This window comes from Fringilla coelebs (assembly GCF_963513975.1).
Source record: "Fringilla coelebs genome assembly, chromosome: 8".
NCBI lineage: Eukaryota > Metazoa > Chordata > Aves > Passeriformes > Fringillidae > Fringilla > Fringilla coelebs.
Window position 1 is genome coordinate 16,384,285 of NC_140066.1, and position 15,807 is coordinate 16,400,091.

Consider the following 15,807-nt stretch of genomic DNA (forward strand, 5'->3'; position numbering starts at 1 on the left):
TTTTCGGATGATGGAGAGGAAGCCAGCCGGCACACTGATGAGGTTTGGCTTTTGCTGCTCTAAGTAGTTCTGGCCAGATCAGGACAGAAGATGCAGTTCATGGCAGTGAAAAGGATAAGAAAATGCTTTACTTAGCTGTTCTAATAGTTTATGGTGGATGAAAGGATCAAATTACTGCATTAGAATCTCAAGTGCGTTGTTCATTGTATTTATTTCTTTTTTTCACTTAGTTGAGTAATTTCAATTTTTATGTGTTGTTTGGCTGTTTTTTGTATGTGCTACCTCAGATTTTGAAAAAACAGCATCATGAGGACACCAGCTGCTTCAAACTTGACATTCTGCAGGTAGGAATCGTATATAAAGGCAAGTTCAAAAGAGCAGCACTCCAGTGAATAGCTAATTCATACGCTGTTCCAACCATCAAGGGAGGCATGAATCTTTCTGGTATACCACAGCTGTGCTGACGTGCTCAGAAAGCTTTGTATTTATCACATTCCTTGTGATAATGGTATTGCTGGTCCTGTTGTTCCTAGGCCTGGGTGTTGAGCTCTGAGGAAGGTGCTCTGAGCTCTGCCCTTCAAGCCTTAGTGCAGGGGCACATAGGGGGTTATCCTGCTGTTGAGAAACACAGGCAGAGAATGTGCAGTGCATGCGTTGTCAGTATCTTTCCTACCAACTGCAGCATCTTTATGAAGCACTGTGATTGCAGAGTCATTTCTATTTGTGAAATTGTTTCTCTGTAAAAAAGATCTTGTAAGAGGGATATTGACAATTTTTTGTTTGAAGTAGTGGCTTAGTTAGAGATACCTTGCTGTCATCAGAAGGGGAAACTGTCAGTTATACTGGGAAATAACAAATTCACTTCTGGCCAAAGGAAATATATTCCGCTCAGCACATAAATTCATGTGTGGAATGTATTGCTACAGTACATCATTGAGATTAAAAATGTGTAGGGTCAAAAGTAATTGATATTTATGTGTCAGTTATATAAACAAATCCTGCAAATGAAAACACTTTTTAAGGTCTTCTGGACAGCTTCCTTGAGCTCAAGATATCCATAAGTATAAACAATAATAAGAAGGACTACTTTTCCTTATTCTTATTTTGCAAATTTGTCTTTAAGGCTTTCTTATGCTAGTCTTTGAAATACCTGGAGCTGGACAGTACAGGTTGTAGGAACTGATGTGAATGAATTTCAGGCCAAATTCAGAATGAGTTTCTTATGTTTTAAATAGCTATGATGTTTGTCAGATCACAAAGCAATTACAAATATCCCATTTAAAACAAGGTGTTAAATTCAGATTTTTAGACTGGTGATAAAATATTTGGTAGAAATGTATTCTGCATTGCAGATTAACACTAAAAATATATGCAAGGTTTTGACAGGATTGAGAAAAAAATGTAGTCCAAGGGGAGGCAGTTTCCCCCCTTTTTTTGTGATATGCTCAAGAACTACAACATAGAGTAGAAATATAACAGAGAGTAAGCCTAGTTGTTATTTGGATGGATCAGGCAATGGCACATCTTCAACTTATTCTCCCACCATGTTCAATTTAAACCCAGCCCTGTGTTAGCTCATTTTAGACAGAAGTTTATGTGCTGTTGTGTTTGCCTAAACCTTTGTCCTTGTTGAGAAACTGAGAAGAGGTTACAGGCCTGTGCCAGTGCTCAACCCTTGCTCCACAGGAATGTGACTTGAAAGTGGGCTTCTGTGCTGGTCTCAAATGCAAAAGTATTTCCAAAGCAATTGCTACCTTTCCTAAATGATTCGGCTTCTCCTTGTTTTTTTGGGCAAAAAGGTAATACTCAGATCCTTACTAGTTTATTAAACACATTTAAAACATTAAACACATGATTTAAAAAAATCATTTGCTTCATGTATTTGGAAGCTACAGTTTATGAACAGAAGGTCACCTCTGTAGTTGAAGGTCAAATTACTGCTACTGTATATGGGAGTTGTTTGTTATCCATTCCAATATCAAGTGCCAGTAAATTAATGACACCAGTGTACCACCATTATAGCATGTTATCTTTTGGCTGTATAAAAACAGGAAGATGTTGCTTCCATTGTCAGCAATAGAAGATTTGAAAAGAAGCTGTTTAAAACAATACAAGCATTATAGTTTTGGGCATCTTTTTGCATTGTGTGTGTCTGGCTTATGCTTTTTCACCTTTATGCTGGAGTTTCTTGGCTTGAGCTCTGTACCCTTTTTTGTTGTGGTGTCAGATACTGGCCTCTCAGACAGGTATGACTGACTTCTGTGCCATCACAGTTTATAAATAGCCCTAGAAAATTAGGGCATACTCCCAGTAAGGGCTGAGCTCTGTAAATTGGAATTGCAGTGGTGGACTGGGAGTGGCTTAGTAGGGTGTGCTGATGCCAGGAACTGAGGTGTGTTGGGAGGGGTTCATGGTCTCGGCCTTGGAATCGTAGATATAGGAGTGGGAAAGCCTAAAATGGGATGAGTGCATTTTAACTGATGTTTTCTAGTTTTTAGTTTTCCTTACTTAAAAATTAATTCAGTGTGTGTTGATTAGTTTAGATTCTTTTCTAGCTCCTTGACTTCTATTATTTCAAAGTCCTAGTGGTTTGACATGTTAGAAGATTTTTGTATACGAACTGCTGGAAGTATACAGTGCAAAGAGGGAAAAGAAGCCTTTTTGTAGAAGGGTCCAAACAGAAAACATTTTGATGCCAAAGGCACCTTTGTGTAACAACTGTTACTTAAGAATGATGTTTTTTATTACAATCCACTAGAGAGAAACTAATGCTATTGAGAAGTTACTATTTTGTATAGATATGTGGTATTTTATGTCTCTCCTCTTGCAGCATATTCTGCACAGTGCTTTATTGCCATCTATGTCTTCTTGTCCCACTATTTTCCTTCATATCTTGTTTTGCCTTCTCAATGCTGAAGTCAAAATATATACTGCTAAAACTAGAGATTCTCTCTCTTTTTTTTTAATCTTGAAGAATAAATTTGTAGTTGGAATTGTTTTCATCCAAGCTTGAAATTCTTTCTGCTTTCCTGCAATTTCTTGGATACTACAGTTGAAAGGATATTGGCCATGTATTAGTGCATATGTGGCTTGAAAGGATATGTGGAAGTGAAAGTCAAAAGCTGGTATTTTCTTTCCTTCTGTTTTTTAAGACAGAAACTAAATATAGTGAATGTTTAACAGATGGCTATGCTGTCGCATAATAAATATTTAAAGAAAATTAAATTATGTCCTGCTTGCTTGCTGACGACAGTTCCAGCCCCCATAGTAACAGCAGTAATAATAATAGGAGGATTTACAGTGTATTTATTTTTTTAATTCTCAAAGTGAGCTACCTAGCAAGGTCATTTGAGGAGATCTTTTTTAATGTGGCAAAGATAAGTGATGTACTTGAGGTCATCCAGCATGTCAGAGAGTCTCTTGAAAGAGCATGCAGGGTCCCCTTGACTTCCAGACAGTGTGTTTCCATTTTAAACTATGCTGATTTGCAAATACTTACTCAAGTGCTTCCAACAGAACTTTGGGCTTTGATGTGCTTTTTCCCTTAATTCCAACCTAATTGTTCATAAATGCTAAGTTGCCAAGAGGAGATAATAAAACCAGGCTTGCATTCCTGTCCAGCAAAATAAAACCAAACCCTGCACTGTAGGTCCTCCTGAGAGTTTTGTTGTGAAGAGATGGTGGTGGATGCCAGAGAGATGACGAAGACTTAGCTGAAATGAGGGGTTTTATTTATACAGCTGAGTTTCATCTTGTGGTATTAATAGCATACAGGCATTTCTTTTGGAGAGAGGGGATGGATACTGTATTTAGCAGAGGTCAATGTGCTACTCTTTCTGCCATGAGCCGGAAAATCCCATTGCCTTTAACTGTTTGCAGACATTACCTATCTTTATTGGGAGGAGTTTTCTGTAAATCATTCTGATGTTGCAAGTTTGACATCTCTGTAATAGATACAGGATGATGAGGAGAACTGTAATATTTCACTTAAAGATGAGAAGGCTGGACAGCAGATCAGGTTCATGGCAGCAACAAAGTTCATCTGGCCACGGACCTTCTCCTTTTCCTCAGGATTCTGCAGATGTGCTGGAGAGCACATTAAAGGGTTCATGAATTGTCTCAATTACCTATTTCTTGCTGACTTTTACTGATACTTTTCCATCCTCTGCAAGTAATATCACATAATAAAAGTAGAACTGGTGCTTATCGCATGATAATTCACATGATGGGAGTAGTTTGCTGCTGTATTGCAGCAGAGTGTATAATCTGGGGGGTGAGTAGGATGGTTTTTGGATTTGGGGGCAGGTTTTTTCCAGTTGGTGAGGAAATGAGGCCTGGAATTCTTCACTGCCTCTGTAAATGTGTCATCTGCCCCAGCTTAAAGATATATTAATACTATCATGATCTCTTACATGCATGATTGGTCCTGTTGCCTGGATACGAACATAAAGTGATTAGAAAGGTATCATTGCTATAAAGTGACCAAAATAGGTCATAGAAATACCCAGTTATATGTTTTTCTTATGTGCCTACCATGCATATTGGTACCTGACTCTTTTGCTTGCTTGTTGCAGTTAGTGCTTTGCTCTAATGTTGCATTAGGTTTTTCACTAAGCTGCAAGTGTAACCTGTGTGATATTTTCTGCTAGCTCTTTCTCTGCGGTTTCTTCCCTGTTCTTTGAAATATACCCTTATCAGTTTTTCTCACATCATTTGTACCCTTCTGTGGTCTGTTACCTTTGTGTGTCTGATCAAATGCTGTTGTGTCTCCTGAACTTTTTTCAGGACGCAATTGTATTTTTAGTTTCTGCATACTGCCTTATTCTTCTTGGTAAAAGTATGCACTGTGTTACATAAAGGAGTATTAAAAATGCTACAAAAGCCCCTTGTTTTTTAACATCTCCCTAGGGTCTTGTGATGGATTTGTTAAGGCTCTGGGGAGATGTCCCTTTCTGACCTAGCTTCTGGTTTAGCTCTTTGCTTTTCCATAATTTCCTGCAGCATTTCTGATTTTCTTAATAAAAACACATACTCACTTCTGATTCACTCTTAGCTGGTTTTGCATGGGTTTTTTTCAGGTGTAGATGAAAATGTCTGTGGCTGGCTTGCTTCTTTTTCAGTGACTTCTTTATTTCTTAAAGTCTGCCCTCTAAGTTAAAGGTGTGATTTTTCTCTTTCCAGCTGTTGTAGTGTAGCACTCCATCATACTGTAGTTTTAAGAGTGAAGAAACTAAAGCAATTTTTTAGTTCTCCTGATTTAACAGCCAGCTGCTGGACGTGGACTGCAGTGACAGAGTTCCTCGTTTCCTTCATGAAATGAGGTATTTACTTAAACCCTGCTTGTGTAGGCCTTTGGTATGAACTGGCATGAACTTAGGAAAAGAAGGAAGAATGAAGATAGTGATATTGGCTTCCTAAATGCAAGATAGTAAAGAAGGAAAATATTTCCTGCTTTCTTTTGGCAAATTGCTGCATGGTGTTTGACCACCACTATTACTGTGAATGAGCGTTAGGGGCAGGCATCTTACGTGTGTGTCATTTGGTGATAAGGGAGAGGAGAGGAGGATTGTTTTGTGGTTAATGAGCTTGTAATTGTGATTAGAAAATTGGATCTAGGCCTCTTGCTCTCCTTTTAATGTGAACTTTGGTAGTTCACTCCAAAGTTTGGTAGTTCACTCCAAACTGCTGTTTCAGTTCTATTTGTGTAAAATTTGGATAATACTTCTGTTCTGCTTGTATGCTGTATCCATTTCTTTTGAAAAGGATGTGGTACAGCATCTGTCTTTTGTTAGGCATACAGAAAGCTGATTACATATACAGATACTGTTAGAATCCTAGTGGTTTTGATTGGAAGACACCTTTTCTAGTTACTGGCACTCCTGCCATGACCAGGGACACCTTTCCACTAGCCCAGGTTGCTCAAAGCCAATCTGACCTGGCTTGAATTACTTCCAGGATGGGGCATCTGCAGCTTCTCTGGATGATATATTGCTGTGCCCCATCACCCTCATAGTAAATAATTTTTTCCTAAATAAAACCTGCCCTCTTTCAGTCAGTTTAAAGCCATTCCTCCAAGTCCTATTACTACATGCTGTTGTAAAAAGGGCAGCTGTTTGTTTGGGTAGATGCATAATATGCAACGAAGCTAACCGTGGCTGAAGCCTCTTGGTATGTGCTGTAATGTAAATAAAAGTGAGAATATAGTTGAAACAAATGGTACAAGGTTTTCTCAACAATTTGGTCACAAAAAAACTTTTTCCTGTTTTTTACAGTAGGTGACATTTTTAAGTGTTGCCATAATTACTGTGTGATGGCTTTCCGATGTCATATATCTAGGCACAAATACATTAAAGAAAGATTGCTGTCTGTCATTTCATTAGTTTGTTTCTTTGATGTCATTACTATTTTATTTTAACAGCCAGTCAGCCTTTGGGGAGGCTGACTTTGAGGCATAGAATGCACTGATGAGAAATAAAAAAGGAGAAGAGAATGCTGTATCTAGTCATAGAAGTGCTGTGTGTAATATGGTGTTCTGTCCTTAGTGCCCAATGTATTGTTTTGGAGGAAGTGATAGAATCTTTATTTTTTGTGTTACAGAAAATTGATCAATGGAAGAAACTGACCTGGATTGCTCCGGTCTGAACTCAGATCATGTAGGACTGCTGCAGTCTTTCTCTTTCCTGTGTTCTGGAACAATGGACTGCTGCAGATATTTTTGCACACCATATTTGAGGAAAGATGAGGGCCAACTGAAAGTAGCTCAGGAGAAAGTAATAGCAAAGAAAACATGACCTACTAGGAGAGAATGGAACAATCAGAATTATTCAGGCTAGAGGAGTTACAATAATGTAAAATTTTAAAGTGTGCTGCAAAGAGAAAAAATTCTCTCCTATTCTCTCTGCCCAGAAGTAAAGGGTGTAAGTTGTATAATTAGAATTCGGGAAAAGCTTTCCAACAGTGCCAGCAGTTAAACAGTAGACTGGATTGCCTAGAAACCAGGCATACTCTGTCCTGGAGGATACTAGCAGAGATAACCAGCGAATGTGGAAATGGTTTAGGTGTCACTGATTGCAAGCCTGTTGCCTGTGATTTCAAGAGTACTGAAATAGTTTCTGTATAGGTTCCCTTCAATTTTAGGCATATTCTTTGCCCTGATAATTTTCATTGAATTTTCTTGAAGATTTTTCTTTCTGCTAAATATTGCTTCAGTCAAGCTGGACTTAAATAAATTAAAGGTGAAGGTATGGGGTTAGACAGTGTTTGCTAGAGAATGCTAATATATATAATGGGGTTTTTTTCCTAAACATCTTGTTTACTTTTTTTACAGTGCTGATCACATGACTGTTTTCACTGACAGACAACATAAATTCTTACAGAGAAACGATAGGAAATTTATAGCTGATAATTAAAGACCTCTTTTTTTGGTGTTTATTTATTTGTCATTTTCTTTGTTGCTATGGTTTCAGACTGCCCAAGAGTTCTCCCTGTTAGAATTTCCTAAATAATACACATTCTTTTGTGTATTCAACCCACCTCACTCAAAGTTGTGTTCAGATAAAATTTTGTTTTTGCTTTCTTTTGCAATTATTTAATAACAGCCTGTAAAAAATAGATGCTGATCTTTGAATATTCCACAAATGCCCTTCTTCCATGCTCAAAACTGATCAGTGATTCTTGTTTCATTTCTTTTGCCAGTTTCCTGCTTGTGACAGTGCTTTGTTCTTCTTGCCTGCACAGTGACTTGAGTAGCCCTTTGTGAAGGACTCTACCAAATCTTTTGAGAAAGTTCCAATAAACAATGTGTTTTTGTATTCCTTTACTCCATCAAGTTTTTTTTCTAATCCTTGAAAGAATTCAGCTCTTCAACAGATCTACCATGTGTTCAATTGATCTTGTCCCCTCAACTATGCAGAAATCTTCAGTGTTCATTCATATGGTCTTAAGGATTCTCCTTCTGTTTGTTTCTGAGAAGTCTTTGGGTTTTTGCAGACTTCCCAGTTACAGGATGTCAGGCTTACTTTCTGACACTAAGGTGATGCTTACAAGTGGGAGTTAAATACAGGGCCTGAAAGACATTTTCCATGGTGTAGGTTCTCACGTAGCCCCACTCTCCTGTCCCTGCATAATCTCTGCAGAGTGCCATTATAGGTATTTGTGCAGATGCACAGTGCACTGAATCTAAAATAGAGAAATAACTTGACTTACCACAGGGCAGTGGTGGCACAACAAAGGCTACGTGCTGCTGGTTAGTGTTTGGGGAAGGGAAGGGAGACAGCTGCTGCCTTCTAACAGCACCCCTGGCATAACTGTGTATTGTAACTGGTTTGAGACATCAGATTGTGTGTTTTGGTCTTTTGCATTAGATACTTTAGGCTGAGAATAGGAAATTCTCAACAGGAAGTCAGAAATGTAAATGTGGTAGTGCTGAAAAATACTCTGTTTAGCCATGTGGAGTCCTTGTATTGCTGTATCTTACTGAAAAATGTATGGTTTTACACCTTTATTAGAGGCTGGGGTCTTTCTAAACTTCTAAGATGCTGAATGTTAGAAGTGACTTAACCATAAAGACACTAAACAGAGGAACTAGAGATAGTAGAACTAATTGGAGAATATAAAAATGAAGTACTTGTGGGGAGGCACTGGGGAGAGTTCAGTCAAAATGGTTTAACAAGAAATGTGTTTGTGTGTGCTCGAGGGAAGGAGTGAAACTGAAAAAGTGCTAGTTTTCCAAGCACCAGTAACATTTGGAGTGAATAGCTGCAAAGCAGATAAATCTGTTTAGAGATGTGTCATGCTAGAAAGTGATAAATTAATACAGTTTTGAGTTACAAAAATTAAAGAGAAGTTCCTTCTTGAACAGCTGTGAGAGTTAAGTTGCAAGTTGTACCAGGCACAAACGTCTTGTTTTTAGATAGATATAAATGAACTGAAGAGATTGGAGGGACAAATGGCGAAGGAGTACAGACCAGGGGACCTACAGGCACACGTGCCTTCTTGGGCCATATGATAACCAGGAGTGTAGCTGAGAGATGTGATAAGAGTCTACAAATATTTGAAAGGTGCATAGTTGAAAGATAGAAACTAATTAAATGAGTTAAGTGAGAAGGGACATAACTAGAAATAAGGGAATGAGGCTATAAAATATATTGAAGTATGGAATAGTCTGCCCAGAGGAAAGACTGGAAGAACAAATACATAAAAACAAATATATGATACAGAAGACTGATAGAAATAGTTAGGAAATAATCTAACATCAAAGACTTAGCTTTCTAATGAAAATAGATTAAATAATTTGGAAATATTTTACCCGTTTCATTTATGTTTGCCTTTGAGGTATTAGGACAAGTTGGCTGACTCTCTTAACTCTTTAATATTGCCTCCGTAATGCTTCCTGCTGATTCAAATCTACATTATCGCATACCAGTCTTAGATACTGCCTTTCTTCAGGAAAAAAGTGTTTTAAAAAGGAACAGTTGGGCAAACAGTATGAAAAAGTATAAGGGGAGAAGAAAGGTGAGTAAGTTTCAAGAATGATTTTTCAAGAATGGTGTCTTGCTACATTCTGCTTAAAAGCTGTTGCTGCAGATAAATGGAAGCAAGCCAGTGCCAGATAGAGAGGTCTAGCTGCACTGGTTTGTTCCTGTTTGCATCTAGTGGGGAAGGTTAAGGAAGCTGCTGGACTGTGAATTACTGTTTGTGTTATGTGTGGCCACCTGCCCATGATGGGATGGTATGAACAGGATTGACACCTTTTTCATGTAGAGGAAGGCGGCAGAGAATTTTTCATTAATGAAATAAAGTGCATCAGAAAGTCAGTTTGGCTGCATCTGAATGGATAGGGAGCCCAAAGCTGGTCTGTTTGGCTGGTGCCATAGGGTAAATAGTAAAATGTGTTCAGGTTCACTGCTCCCCTCAGTAACTTCTCTGGGTAGGTGCCAGGTGCCTGCTGGGCTCTGGTGTGGTGGAATTGGACAATGAGGAGTCACATGGAGCCGGTGCCCCAGACCCTGACTTGGGGGATAAAGGACTTGCCTATGCTTGGCATTTGCTAGGTGATTCCTGGAGGCTGCAAGGCAACCCCTGAAATTAATTTGAGGAGATTATTTAAAGAATTTGGAAAGTGTACCAGTCCGAGGAAGTCCCTTTGCAAAGCAAAAAAACCCTGAAGCTTTGTTTTCAAACACAACTATGAGATAGCAATCTATATTGCTCCATTTAATTTCTATATATGGTCTCTCCATATCCCCAAGATATGGGGGATATATGGTTGGTCAGTTGGTCAGAGCAAGGTGCTAATAGCACCAAGGCTGTGGATTTCATCCCTGATATGGACCATTCACTTAAGAGTTGGACTCCACCATCCTTGTGGATCTCTTCCAGCTCAGAATATTCTGTGATTCTGCTATTATGCAGTCTGCACAAGAATTTCAGTTGCTGTCTGAGCTCTGGTATTGAGGACTTCCTATGGGGACATGTTTTAACTTTCTCATTACGAAGAAATGTAGTTATGTAAAATTTAAGGCCAAGTTCTCTGGCAGTTAGAGTGAAGGAAGTTGGAACTCTCTTGCCTGGTGGACTGATAACTCTTAAAACAAACCAAGGGGTTCTTAGCGTATTTTTTCTCTTTCTGCTTTTCCTTCTATATACTGGGAGTTGGTTTCCATGATTGAGAAATACTGCATTTGCTTTCACTTGACATGTTTTTAGGGAGCCATAATAGTGTGTGCATTGTGTTGTTGAATATTTTCTGTTTAGAACAAAGTGGTTGGTTGCACAGCCTGTGTGCAATACTCTTCATATGTGTATAAAATGAAGTACTCTTTGATCTTTCTTTCCTGTGTATCTCTAATCTAGACCCATTCTGGTTTTTTTTTTCCCAGCTGGAGGGTGTGCTTGTAAGCCAGGCATTGTTGACTTTGCTCTGTGTGTTGGCTTCTGAACAAAGGCACTGCTGAAAAGGTGAGTGCTTAACTTCCATCCTCTTTGTTGCAGCTTTATGTTCAGAGCAACTGATAAATCCAGACTTGCCAAACCTGTCACCTTAAACTGTATCTAGGTTTGCAAAGGAAAAAGTCTAATCTATCAGCTCATAAAATTGCAAGCATCAGCCATCAAAACAGTGTGAGACTCTGGTTTAGTGTAAATTGTGTGGCATTCTCCAGCACTGGAGACCACAGAAGCTGACAGGTAGGCAATGTTTCATCTCTTGACCAGGTCTGAATTTAGAGCTAGAGAAATCTCTGAAAATAAATTATACAAATACAATACCCAGCCTGTAATCTACATGGGAAGGGATGGCTGAGGGGCATGCATGACTACCTGTTTCCTGCATAGTTGTGTGAATTTCTCATAAGATTCTATGTTTACCACATCAGCTGTCTTCTGAAGGTAGCTGAGCATTAACTGAACACACTTTTATCAAATCGACAGGACTATTGATAAGATGGGGAATAAATTTAATGGCATTGCTCTGCTGTGAGTACTTATCAGGAATTTTTCAAAATCTTCCCCTTTAGTCAGTGAAATACTGAGTGTGCCAGGCATCTAAAAGTGCAGTGACTAAGGGGAGCGTCAAACTTCATTTATAGGAAATAAACAAAACTTTGTTTATGGGAAGTTATTAGTATTCTGAAGGAAGGTAGATGAAAGTAAATATGTGATATTGTAATGTCTATATTCGTCTGTTTTCCATGAGACTGCATTAAACATCAACCCATTTTCAAGATGTATCTTTGAAACCATGAAAGGCAAGGCAAGATTCTCCTCCTCGTTTTGTGTATAGATAAATTTGTCTGGTAAAGCAAGATCTTGTTCTGTGATTATCTTGCTCTGTGATTCAATGAGAAGAACCGATCTGACCAAGGACTCTTACAGTCTCCTAACCGAAGGACACTAAAAGCAGTAGTTTACTGCATACAACTCTAGAAGTAGTGGCAGAAATATGTCCCTGGCTGACATTTGGCATGACAGTATGCATTGAATTGAAAATTCCATTTGGTTTGCAATGTTTCCGCTTTCGGGAAGTGGTGAGACGCAATCCTGAGGAATACAATATCAAGAAAAATTAGCAAGCAAGAAATAGGTTTAATTTAAAAGGTGTCAGGTAGATGTAAGGATCTGTCCTGGAAGAAGTTACAGTCATGAAATTGTAATTTTATTAAATAATAATAAAGAATAAATCTCTGTATCTGGGGGCTTGTAGAGAATAATCGTTTCTAATAAGGTTGAGTTTAGCAATTACAATGGTACTCTTGAGGCTAAGCATTTTTGGTCTTTCTACCATTAGTGGCTAAGTCATGTGAGACTTAGGGATACAACTGAACTGAGTTGGAAATAGCATTTTGGGTTTTCTTCTTCTAAATCTTGCTGTTGTAGACAAGGCTCTAAAAGTGAGTAAATCTTATATGTTGAAGAAAACTGTAAGGGCAGTTACTGATGAGCTATGTGTTTTTGTGCTTGTCCTCTAGAAAACATGGATTTCTTAAAAAGAGGCAAACCTTCCCCCATCCCAAGCAAACCCTCTTAATTTTATTTCCCAGTGTGATACTTTTATAAAATATGTAATCTAAGGAATCTGCATCAAGTTACTTCTTTCCTCTTGTCATTTCTCTCACCCTTCTAAAAGAGTTAGTCTTTGCCCTCTGCCATAGCCATGTAACTGGCTGAACTGTGTACATGCAGTGACTTTGTGCAGCTGCAAAAGCAATATATAATGCATAAGCCAGGTTTTTTAATGAGACAGCCTGATGAGACCAGAGATACAAACATCACTGGATTTAGCGATGTAGTTTTAGGTATCAAAAGCAGCTGACTGCTCATCCCTCCTGTTCAGTGGTGTCTGTTTCTTTGTGCTTTGGTTTGTGATGCAGGAAGGCTTGAATTTCTTTTTTAATACGTGTAGAATCCGTAGAGGGATCTTTGGAGTCCTTTATTAGCATACTGCATTTTCACTTCCTTTTCCATACCAACAGAACAGATGATTTGGAAGTGGTTATATGTACAAAGGTTTACTGCTGGAAGACTTTGTAAGATCCCTTTTGAGATCCTCACTCACACCAGGAAATCGGGTGCAGCACAAAGTTTTGGACCTCTGTATTGAAAACGTCAGATTTGAACGTGGAGTTGTGTTCTGCTGAGAGCTCTGGGCATGTAGGGCTGTATTATGAGTAACTGCCTGAAGCAGACCCTTCCTGCTGAGCAATCTTTTTCCAACAGACATCTCCCTCTCCAGTAAGCAGTAGTATCCTTGTGATTCCTTTCAGATGTGCTGGCCGTTGTGGATTTGAGTGTATGAGGATGGATATTGCACTGAATTTGCTGTCCCTCCCAAGCTGGCAGGGTTGTTCCCAGCTGTCAGTGACTCACAGTAGCTGAGTTGCTGTCTCAGAGAGTTCAAGTTAATGGAATCTGCAGTTCAGTTTCGCTTGATTTGTTTGGCAGAGATGAAATTTCCCATGAACTAGCAAGAGCAGGAGGGAGAGTCCATATTCAAAGTAGTAGCTTTGAATATGTGTTGGATCTGAAAAATTGGTGAGAAACGCTGTCTTTACTTCCTCAGCTCTTCCTTGGGAATAACTCCTCCTCAGGTGTTTCCTTTTGTTTTGTCTAGCTTCTTCCTCTGTACTTATTGCTGACAATCTCCAATTTCCAGAACTGCATTAAATATGTCATAAATGTATGCCACATGATTGTCATCTTATTCTTTCTCTGAATGCATGGCAAACTTCATTTGGATTTAGGGGTTTTGTTTTTTCAGCAGGGTAACTACTTTATTTGTGCCAAAGAAAAAGGGTGCAATCATCAATGCAATTAATTAATAGAATTAATTTATTTACTGAGTGGAAAGTTACATTTTATCCTGGTTTTTTTTATCACTTGACATTTTTACCAAGCAGGTTATCTTATGGTAATATGGAAGGATATTTGAAATAACTGGAGTGTACCACATACAATGGGGAACTGGTTTTGCGTGTTGATTTTTACAGTTGTTCTGATAGTGTGTGATTCCTCTAGAGAGCCTGCTGGACTGCTATAGAGCTGTTTGAATGTAGACAGTATTAAGTGCTGGCTAGTGAACAGCACTGATTCTTCCAGAATCAGTAGGAACCTTTGAATTTTGTTTATTTTCTTTGAAGACAGCTGTTAGGTGACTGAGAATCACTGTCTGTTTCAAAATAAATCAGTCTTCTGAAATTTATTTGCCTTCTTGTTACAGACTATTAGAATATTGGAAGCAAGTTCAGTCTGAACACTGGTAGCTCGATTATAATGCATGTGAACCTCGGGCATGTGCATGAAAAGTATTTTCTAGTTCAGGGTGCTGTTAGGAAATGCATGTGAGTCCAAGAAAATAGCAGATGCGTGCTGCTCAATGTTGTGGCTTTTCTGTTGTCATTAATCTATTAGAAGAAAGCTCCAAAAACACAGAGTAAGATGATGACATTCAGTTCACTAATCAGTAAGCAGAGAAGGGAAGAAATAATAGATACAGTTTTATTTTCTGGTTATACTAAGCAAGAACAGCCCAAGAAGATGAAATGTGTATGTATTTCAGACTTCAGGTGTATTTTTCCATTAAGCAGGATTGCTTTCTCCTCTCCAGCTCTATATTTGCTTCTGTTGTCTATCCTTTTATAAACAATTATTCTGTCTTTTTCAATGGAATAACAGAGTGTGAAACTCCTCTGTTTCTCTGTAGCAGAGGTTTGCCAAATTAAGTTTATAGGGCATGGTATTCACAGTGAGGTTAAGGACCCTTTCGAGGTACTTCTCTCTATTACTACAACGTACTTGTTTTACTGTCTGGTAAAAACAGGGGGGTTTTTTGTTACATCCACTATCACAGGGAAATATTGAAATAGATTTCCTGCCCCAGAGTTATTGTCAAGGAATGTGAAGGGCAAGAGTTTCATGTGTGTTGACTGAAGACTTGTTTGCATGAATGCATTGAGAAAAGGTAAAATCAATGTTTTACAGCTAGGAAGTCAGTATTTAGTAAAGTCAAGTACCAACAAGTACCCTAAATCATGGTGTAGACTTCTTATTTAGGAAAAAAGTTTGTGAGTTGCTGTGTCTTCAGCTTTCTTTGTAAATACCTGAAGAATAAAAGCTCCTGTATATGACAAGGAATTTTGTAATGATCTCCCCTACTGATTTCAGTGACATATTCAATTCTGCAGAAGTCATACAGTACATGCAAAAGTTCTTTATGTTTATCACTTCATGTTTTTCATGTTGGTGTTGTGGCACTGACTTTGGCAGCTGTTCAGAGTCCTAAGAGCAATCTTTGCTAGAGGACATGTTATAATTAATATCAGACTGACTGGAGTAACCTATGGTCTTAGAAATTGTGCTTTGGAATGTACAGTAGGTGATAATACTGAAAATATTCTGTAGATACTGTTTGTTACCCAGACTTCAACGTGTGTGTATGTTTCCTAGTCACTTTAAAGCCTAGGAAAAGATACAAGAGAAGCAGGGGCAAAGAGCTACATACGCAAACAAGAAGTACCACTGTACCAAATGAATATTACTCTAACTTTTTAAAAGTATTGAGTACTTCAGCACAGGGTATTTGGAACCCCTCAGGCATGCAGGATTGAGGAAAAAGAAGAAAAAAGGAGCCAGATAGAAAACAGATATAAACTTGCACAATTGTCCAGTATTTGAGCAACATAAACTCCAGCTCTGAATTGTCCTCAGTACTATCTTACAGTTTCCTGATTTTTGTGAACTAATATAATTAACTGCAGAGGAACTGCATCAAAATTCACTCTGTTTCTAGAAGCTTTTTGTGGAAGGGGATTT

At 38.5% G+C, this 15,807-nt stretch overlaps 1 protein-coding gene across 2 annotated transcripts in view; it reads left to right on the top strand.

The window, feature by feature from the left end:
• NDST2 (N-deacetylase and N-sulfotransferase 2) overlaps positions 1-15,807 on the top strand; it is a 126,351-nt gene that overhangs the window by 12,858 nt on the left and 97,686 nt on the right. The window contains exon 2 of one of the 2 annotated variants that reach the window (XM_084209951.1): positions 10,881-10,959. The exons of the other annotated variant lie outside the window; for it this stretch is intronic. The gene's annotated coding sequence lies outside the window, so the exon portion shown is untranslated. The remainder of the gene's footprint in view (positions 1-10,880; positions 10,960-15,807) is intronic. 2 annotated transcript variants of the gene reach the window in all.